Consider the following 10,295-nt stretch of genomic DNA (forward strand, 5'->3'; position numbering starts at 1 on the left):
GGTGTGCCATGGCATCAGCAGGGATGTCTGCCTTATTTGGGAGCTGGAATACAGAATATTCCTCTTTTTCTAAATGGAATATATCCTGTGACATTGTGATGTTGGAAAGTCCTTCATTTGTTTCTTTGATTTTACAAGATTTGACAGTCAAGGTCAGAAAAGACTTTGGACATTTGCACAGTTTGGGCTGTTACAGATTGTGAGGATCATTGAACTTAGACTTAATGAATTTTCATTTTTTTCTTTGCATTTATTCTTCTATCATACAATATATCCTCACTCCCACCTACCTTGCCTCACTTCCTCTAGTGCCCTCTTCCACAATCCCCATTTCCTCAGATCACTGCTACTCTGTTGCCCTTCAGAAAAGAGCAGACCTCACAGGGATATTAAACAAACACATCAGAACAAGACGCAATAATATTATGCACAAAGCCCTCCTATCAAGGCTGGACAAAGTAACCCAATAAAAGGAAAAAGAGTCACAATCGCTTAACAAACGAGCCAGAACACCATCACTCCTACAATTAGGACTCCATAAACATTGCAAGCTAAAGAACCATAGCACTTATGCAGAGAACCTGAGATAGAGACATGCATTCTCCACAATTGACACTTCAGTTTCTCTGAGCCCTATGAACCTGTTTTGTTGATTCTTTGGGTCATATTCTCCTGGTTTCCTCAACCACTCTGGATCCAACAAGTTCACCACTCCTTGCACAGGATTCTCAGAGTTCAAAGTAATGTTTGAGTAGGGATCTCTGCATGTGCTCCCATCAGCCACTGCAGGAATCCTCTTCAATGACAAATGTGATAGGCACAAGTCTATGATTATAGCAGAATATAGTTATGAATCATTTCATTGATTTTTTTTTTTTGCTTGATCACATGTATTTGGTACTACCCTAGTTCTCTGAGTCATCCAAGTTTTGGTTCCTGGCCTTCCATGTAGTGTCACACATGAGCTTCCTCTCAGAGCATGGGCTTGAAGATAGGTCAGTCATTGGTTGGCCACTACAGAATCTCTCAGCCACCATTGCCCTAGCATATGTAGCAGGCAGGAAAAGTGTGGATCTAATGTTTTGTGGCTGGCTTGGTGTCCCAATCCCACCATGATGGCTGGTTCAGCTTCCATATTCTTAATTACTAGGAATCCTCACTAGGGTCATCCTAATAGTTTCCAGGAAGATTTTGCTGCACTGTTTCCATATCTACTGCTAAGAGATCTCCTATTGCAGTCATCTCTCATTGTCTTCTCCCATTCTGTCCATTCCTTACTCACCTGATCCTTCCTGTTCCCATCCCAACCTGCCTCCAGTGCACACACAATCTCTTTCCTCTATTTCCTTCCTAGGGGAGAGCCATGCATCTCCCCTAGAGATGTTTTGTTACTTAGCCTCTCTGCATCTACAGATTGTACTGTGATTAACTGTGATTACTGTGATTGTACTTTACTTAACTACTAATATCCACTTATAAATGAGTACATACCATGTTTGTCTATGTGCGTCTGGGTTGCCTCACTCAGGATAATAAAGAACTCAAGAAACTAGGCAACAACAAACCAAATAATCCAATTATATGGGGCTACAGCTCTAAACAGAATTCTCAGTAGAGGAATCTAAAGTGGTTGTGAAGCACTTGAAAAAAATGTTCAATATCCTTAGGCATTGGGGAGATCCATATCAAAACTACTTTGAGGTTTCTTCTTTTTTTTAAAAAAAAGATTTATTTATTCATTATGTATACAGTGATCTGCCTGCATGTATGTCTGCAGGCCAGAAGAGAGCACCAAATCTCATTACAGATGGTTGTGAGCCACCATGTGGTTGCTGGGAATTGAACTCAGGACCTCTGGAAGAACAGCCAGTGCTCTTAACCACTGAGCCATCTCTCCAGCCCGAGATTTCTTCTTATATCTGTCAAAATGGTTAAGATCAAAAAGACAAGTGACAGCTAATGCTGGCAAGGACATAGAGGAAGGAGATTCATTGCTGTTGCAAGTGCAAACTTGTATAGCTACTGCAGAAGTCATGCAATCATCAGAAAATAGGAGTCCATCTCCCTTAACACCCAGCTATATCACTCTTGGACATATACCCAAAAATATGTCTCTATCCTACAACAAAGACACTTCCTCAACTATGTACATAGTGGCTTTATCCCATAATAGCCCGATACTGTCATGTCTGTTAGAGATTGTGTTGATTGATGATTGATGTTAGAAGGTCCTTCACTTAGGCTGGCATGTGAAGGCTCCTTCACCTAGGATGACAATATCCCTAAGAAAGTGTGCCTGGGCTACAAAGTGGAGCTAACTGAGCATGAGACACTGACTGGGCAAGAGAGAAAGCCAGGAACAATCTTGACCCATGGGTTTTGCCTTGCATTGTTAGCTTCAATTTCTATCCTAATCTCCCAAAATGATGGAGTGTGATCTGACAATCAGCCAAATAAAACACATTCATTGCCTGAGATGTTTTTTGTTAGAGGATTCAATCACAGCAGGATAAAAGCAAGTTATAACATGAGAAAGGGAACAAAAAAGTTATTTTGTTGCTAGGTAGAACCTGGAGTGTTGTCTTTTTGGAAGAATGTGGAAGATATCAAGATATTAGGTGGCAAAAACCATAGAAAGTTGTACACAGAACTTAATTGACTGTTCTTCTAGGACCAGAAAATGGGAATGCTAAGAGGAATGGCAGTAAGTGTAGTTTGAGATCATAGAATTTCAATCTATTGGAAATAGATAGACATCACAGAAAATTAGGCTAAAGATCATTTATGTCATGTTTTGGCTTCAAAGTCTTTCTTATTTTGCTTATACCCTGGAAATTTAGTAAGGCAGAGATAAAAATTAATGGGCTAATTCCTAAAATGGAATATTGAATCTGTTGGGTGGTTAATAGTAATGACTCATTCATGTCTACAGTGAAAAGAAAACAACAGGTAAATGAAAATGAAAAGGTAAGTTCAAAGGGCAGTCAAGCACTGAAACAGGCAGGAATTTTCAAGGAGTTTATCACCATTTATAGACAAGGCCCTTGCTATGGAATGGAAGCCTAGCAAGATGACCTAAGCGTAAGACTCCCCCTAGCTAAACCTTCAATTTATAAGGAGTAAGCAAAATGATTCCTAGTCCCAGGAAGCAACTTCATACAAAACCTGCTGAACCAAGCATGTTAATGTCCATCCCATTTATGAAATCAAACTTTGCAGGATCACCCATCATGTGCTGGTCCTGGAAACAAGAAAAATTCAAAATTTAAGGCCATAGATTCTTTTGCAGGGGGGGGGGCGGATTGAGACAGGGTTTCTCTGTGTAGTTTGCACCTTTCTTGGATCTTGCTCCATAGACCAGACTGGCCTCGACCTCACAAAGATTCACCTGCCTCTGCCTCCCAAGTGTTGGGATTAAAGGCATGCAACACCACTGCCCAGCCAGGCCATAGATTCTTAGTCTATGTTCACTGTCCAGCATTGTTGCAGGCATCTATATTTGGTAGAGTCAGAAACCCAGTGAGTAGACTAAGATTTCATTGCATGCAGCTGTGAGGATTAAAGCCTGGTATTGTTGGTGGTTTTTCTACTCTTTATTCTTTGGGAGTCTGCCACATAGCTGTCAAAAAAAAATCACACAAATGGAGGCTTAATTTTTTTCTCATACTTGCTGGGCCTTAGCGTGGCTTGTTTCTAGCCAGCTTTTCTTAACTTAAATTATCCCATTGACATTTGCCCATGGGCTTTTATCTTCCTCTATTCTGTATACCTTTCTTTACTTCTTACTCTGTGGCTTGCTGCATAGCTGGGTGGTTGGCCCCTGGTGTCCTCTCCTGTTCTTGCTCCTCCTTCCTTTATCCTCCCAGATTTCTCCTCCCATTTATTCTCTCTGCCTGCTACCCTCACCTATCCTTTCCTGCCAAGCTATTAGTGGTTCAGCTCTTTATTAAACCAGTCATGTATTTTAGAAAGGCTTTAGAAGTATCACAGACTCAAGAGTTAAACAAATGCAACATAAAAGAATGCAACACATCTTTGCATCATTAAAACTAAAGTTCCACAGCACAAAGAGTATAACATATCTTAAAATATTACACAACAGCCTGGGTTGCATTTTGGGATCACAATATATTGAGTTACCTAATCTATGAGATATCTTCCATGGAGACTTAGCTGCATATAGGGAATAGCAGTAACCAAAGGAAGAGATTTATGTGAAGTTTCAGGGATAGGGCCATGTAAGCCCTTTGAAATTGAAGCCCCATGCTTCTGAGACAGAGATACAAAATTTTATCTTTGTACTTCCGTTCTTCAGTCTTGCTTTGGTTCAATCTTCCCTTACTATGTCTCAAATTATCTCTTTTGAAATGTAAATAGTATTCTGTGTCATTGTATAATGGAAAAATGTAACCTGTTTTCTGATTTTATAAGATGTCCCTGTCAATGATTGTCTTGGGTGTCAGAAGAGACTTTGGACATTTGAACAGTGTTAGCACTGTTGTAGACTATGACAATCAAGGAAGTGAGTAAATGCATTTTCTTCATAGATGACCATGAGCCTATAGTGACCTGAGACGGAATGTAGTTGATTGAATGATAAACCTCCCAGATAGGATGATGTATTGGAACATGTGTCTCTCCTTGGTGTCTTTCTTCCCATTGATTATAAAAACATTAGTAGGAGGAGACCTTCTGGATGAAATTCCTCATTGTGGATATGATAAGAGTATCTATATCCTCAACTCATTTCCTGTTTCTTTTGTCTGCTGTGTTGTGGTTGAAACTAATCAGCCAGCTTTATGCCTTCATCACCATATTGACTCTATCTCTAAATTGCATAAGATACAGTAGAAATATTTGGTATTCAATGCTAAGGCGGTTTGTTAGCCTGATATTTTAATGATTTTCTTTGTTTTTTGAAGACAAGTTTTGTCATTATAGCCTTTGCTGTTCTAGAAGTACACCTCTGTTCACTAGGCTGGTCTCAAATTCAGAGATACCTTTGACTCTGACTCCAAAGATCTAGGAATAAACAGTTGGTCCACATTCCTGGATTTTTTTGTTTTTCTGTTATTGGGTGATGGGCTGGGAATGTAGGTTTTTGTTGGGCATATGATGTTGTAGTGAGGTTCACCCATAGTTTGAATTTTAAAATTTGCAGAGGGTTCATTCTGTTTTTCATAATTGCATGTATTCATGACATTAATACTGCCTGAGCCTTTTGGGTCTTTGGATTGCAGGTGCATGACCATCTTCCTGCTTGTTGTTTGTTTTGAAAATTTAAATGAATATGAGTATTTTCCAGTATGTATCAATATACACCATGTATGTAATAGTTGTGATATGCACCACATGGGTACCTGGTCCTCCTAGTGATCAAAAGATAGTCTCAGAAATTCTTAACTTGAAACAGTGGATAGTTTTGATCACCCATGTAAGTACTGGTAGTTGTGCCCACCTATATACAAAGGACATCAAGAGCTCTTTACTACTGAGCTATCTTCTGCCCTGTGTTGATTATTTATGATCAACATATATTGCTAATGTTTTTGTCTGACTTTTTGTAACTGTATAAACACATAGTTCCTTTTAGTAAAATATTATTGATATTACAGTTTTAATTGACACACTTCAGGTTTCTGAAGATCAATACAGAACTGGAAGGAATATGTAACTCTTTGTAGGAACTTCAGTGAAAACTTCTGAATTCTTTCATTTTTGTTTGTTTGACTGATTTTTGCATGAGAGACATGGTCTCAATATGTACTTCTGGCTGTCCTGGACCTTATTGCATAGACTAGGCTGGCATTAACCCCAGAGGCAGATATACCTGCCTCTGCCTTCTGAATGTTGGGGTTAAAGGCATGAGGCCATGCACCCAATTTGTCCACCTTATTTTTCTTTCATTTTTTTTTAGTTAGTAATTGCTCATAAAGTTTCTCTCATGTGTACTCTGTACTGTTGATCTGTTTACTTGTCTCTCTATGCTTGTTAATAGTCCTTTCTCTTGCAAAGGTTACAGAAATGACAGAGGGGAACCTCCTATTCTGTATCCTTCTAAAGTGACTTGGTGATTACATTATAATGTCTACGTCATGAAATAAGTGTGGGGAGGACCAGAATTATATGACTATAGTGTCAAAGTATACATTTACAATGTATTCTGTTTTCTGTTGTACACATATATGGCATATTTTAGAATGCAGTGACCTATGATGACATACATATTGATTTCACACGGGAAGAGTGGACTTTGCTGGATCCTTCCCAGAAGAATCTCTACAAAGATGTGATGCTTGAGACCTACAGGCACCTCACTACTATAGGTAAGACTAAATTTTCCTTCATATTTTAAAATAAGGGAACAACAGTTCCCTGGTTATTGATGTTCTTCTATAATTTGATTGAGAAAGAAGAAGAATGATGTGAATAAATCAGGCATGGTTCTAAGGTTCACTGAGGATAGTAACTAAAATTTTGCACAATGGTCAATAATATAACATACATTTTCTGTTATTATATTTTAGGATACAGTTGGGAGGACCATAATATTGAAAAATATTGTGAAAGTTCTAGAAGACATAAAAGGTAATTTTCATATGGAAGCTAATACAGTTGTTTCACTAAGTAAGTTATAATATGTCCTGGAGGTTTTAGATAAAAGTAAAGCATGAATAAGCACCACTTAAAGTGCATTGATAATTATTAAATTCTCACAAAACCACATATTTCAATTTTAGGTAGGTGATTTGCATTTTTGTTAGAGCAAAACCTGGTTTATTTGTCAATCACTCTCTCATCATGTTTTGCCTATCAATCCCAGTGTTATAGACTCAGGCCATTCTATGCCTTGATTGGTTATAACAAGTAGGATACATTCTCTGAGAAAAATAAGTCATCATCTACAACTGTACATAATTAATCAATTTTTGTATCATCTAATTTAAAAGTTATCTTTATTTAGGTATTCACTTGCTACTTTTCAGAGTAGCAAGGCAGAGAGAGAGAGCATCCAAATGAACAAAATCAGAAATGAAAAGGGAGACATAACAACAGACAATGAAGAAATCCAGAGAATCATCAGGTCATACTTCAAAAACCTGTACTCCACAAAATTGGAAAATCTGAAAGAAATGGATGATTTTCTGGATAGGTACCCAATACCAAAGTAAAATCAAGATCAGATAAACTATTTAAATAGACCAATAACCCCTAAGGAAATAGAAACAGTCATTAAACATCTTCAACCAAAAAAAAAAAAGTAGCCTGGGTTAATTGCATTTACAGGCCATTCTTTTAAGAAAGAAGTCAAGGAAACAATGCCTTCGGTGATATCACAATTTGAATCATAGCAACATTAGAGCTATGGTGTAGATCTGTCTGTAGCTGGAGAATTTCTCCAGTACCACCCAGCCACATGACTCTTCAGAGGCTTAATATTAATTACCAATTGCATGATCTATGGCAGGCTTCTGGCTAGCTAGCTCTTATAGCTAAAATTAATCCATTTCTCTTAATCTATGTTTTGCCACTTGTTCTGTGGCTTACCTGTCTGCTGGCATGTTGTTCCTTCAGTGGTGACTGGCCTCTCTCCACTTTCTTCCTATCTCTCTACTTGGATTTCCCCACTTGCCTCTAAGCTCCTTTGCCATGTGCCAGAAGAACATTATTTACTAGCCATGGGAGCAACAAAAATTCACAGCATACAGAAAGACATCCCATAGCATCTGTCACTCCATTTATTTTATACCACTCATTTTACAAAATGGATACACATTGAAGATGTGATAAGCATATCTCCATAACCTTCTAATAAGCAAACAGTTCATAGTAAAGCTGACATTACTCACATACTTGTTGTGACTGTGCTGTTTAGTGAGAGGGGCAGTTAGAGTCAGGAGTCAAGGGGCAGTTGTTGTGTAGAAATCTTAATCCCTGTTCCACATGTCTATGAGGACAGAAAATAAAAACTGAATTCACTGTGGAAATTTTTTATTTATTACTTCTGTTACTAGGTATATCATATATGACTCTGGATATAAGCCATATGAGCACAGGCATATGGAAAGACATGACATATATCTCTCTCAGAAAAATTAGAAGATATATAGCAGTTCCTGGTTTGAGTACACTTGTTGAATTTGATTCAAGTATAAAAATAGTTGGTTTGCAGTTTCATTGTTAATGCATTATCAGACACTGCACAAATGTCCTGTGAATACTAGGACTGTGTAAATATTTGTTTGTCCTAGTTTACTTAGCAAATGTAGTGTGACTCACAGTACAGGAAAATTGATAAATGTAATAAGGGTAGTAAAGCTCTGAGTTTTTCCAGTTCTCTACAAATATGTGAAAAATCTTATATAGAAAAAAGATTCTGTAAATGTGAACCTTGTAGTAAATGATCTTACCATCAATGATGCAAAACAACCATTAATGAAGGGAAAAAACATGAGTGTAAACACAGTGGTAAAACCTGATGGTCTTATTCCATATTGTAAAATTATTTCATACAGACATAAAGATTCAACAGTGTATTAAATGTGATAAAGCTTTTACATGTCTCATTATCCTTATAGGCAAGAAAGAAGTCAAACTGGAAAGAGACCTTCTGTACATGCTCAATGTTTTAACACCTTTGCATATCCCAGTACTGTTCAACGGCATAAAAGAACAAATACTAATGAGAATCCTTATGAATGCAATCAATGTGTTAGAGCCTTTGCAAATTATAGTCATCTTCAAATGCATAGAAAAACATACACTGGAGAGAAACACTATGAATGCATTCAATGTGGTAAAGTCTTAGCATGTCAAAAAAATCTTCAAATGCATGAAAGAACACACACTGGAGAGAAACCCTATGAATGTAATCAATGTGGTAAAGCCTTTGCACGATACAGTAATCTTCAAAGACATAAAAGAACGCATACTGGAAAGAAACCATTTAAATGTAATGATTGTGGTAAAGCCTTTGCACAATACAGTAATCTTCAAATTCATAAAAGAATACATACTGGGGAGAAACCCCATGAATGTAATCAATGTGGTAAAGCCTTTGCTCGAGACAGTCATCTTCAAAGACATAAAAGAGCACACACTGGAGAGAAACCCTATGAATGTAATCAGTGTGGTAAAACCTTTGCAGATGACAGTACTCTCAGAGTACATAAAATAACCCATACTGGAGAGAAATCCTATGAATGTAATAAGTGTGGTAAAACCTTTGCATGGCAGAAAAGTCTTCAAATGCATAAAACAACACACACTGGAGAGAAACCCTATGAATGTACTCAGTGTGGTAAAGCCTTTGTATGGTACAGAAGTCTTCAAATGCATAAAACAACACACACTGGAAAGAACCCTATGAATGCACTCAATGTGGTAAAACCTTTGTTTGTCAACAAAGTCTTCAAGTGCACAAAAGAACACACACTGGAGAGAAACCCTATGAATGTAATCAATGTGGTAAAGCCTTTGCGCATGCCAGTACTCTTCAAAGACATGAAAGAACACATACTGGAGAGAAACCCTATGAATGTAATCAGTGTGATAAAACATTTGCAGACGACAGTACTCTCCGAAAACATAAAGTAACCCATACTGGAGAGAAATCGTATGAATGTAATTATTGTGGTAAAGCCTTTGCACAAAACAGTAATCTTCAAAGCCATAAAAGAACACATACTGGAGAGAAGTCCTATGTATGTTATCAATGTGGTAAAGCCTTTGCTAGGCATAATAATCTTCAAGTGCATAAAAGAACACATACTGGAGAGAAACCCTATGAATGTAAGCAATGTGGTAAAGCCTTTGCAGATTACAGTCGTCTAAAAAGGCATAAAAGAACACACTGGAGAGACATCTTATGAACTTATTCAGTGTCATAAAACCTTTACAGACCACTATCATCTCTGAATACATGAAAGAAACCATGCTGGAAGGAAACTGTATGATGTAATCAGCATGGTGAAGCCTTTGCAGATCATAATAGTCTCCAAATACATGAACGAACCCACACTGGAGAGAAACCCTATGAATGTAATCAATGTGGTAAAGCCTTTGCTGCTGTGGGATGTTCTGTATGTCCTGTGGAGCCTGCTCCCGGGTTCCTTGTGGCTTTACCCAGTAGGTCCGCATAGAGGATGATTGGGACCACTGGTCTGAGTGCAGGTGTCTGAGATGGTCTGCACTTGGCTGTGCTGGGGGATGGTCTATATGTCAAGTTGCTCTGATTGGTCAATAAAAAAACACTGATTGGCCTGTGGCTAGGCAAGAAGTATAGGCGGGACTAA

The 10,295-nt window shown here is 37.9% G+C and overlaps 1 pseudogene; it reads left to right on the forward strand.

The window, feature by feature from the left end:
* Positions 1-10,089, forward strand: part of LOC114685188 — a 51,959-nt pseudogene extending 41,870 nt beyond the window's left edge.
* The last annotated feature ends 206 nt before the right edge of the window (positions 10,090-10,295 follow it).

The sequence above is a fragment of the Peromyscus leucopus genome, chromosome 1, assembly GCF_004664715.2.
Source record: "Peromyscus leucopus breed LL Stock chromosome 1, UCI_PerLeu_2.1, whole genome shotgun sequence".
Lineage (NCBI taxonomy): Eukaryota > Metazoa > Chordata > Mammalia > Rodentia > Cricetidae > Peromyscus > Peromyscus leucopus.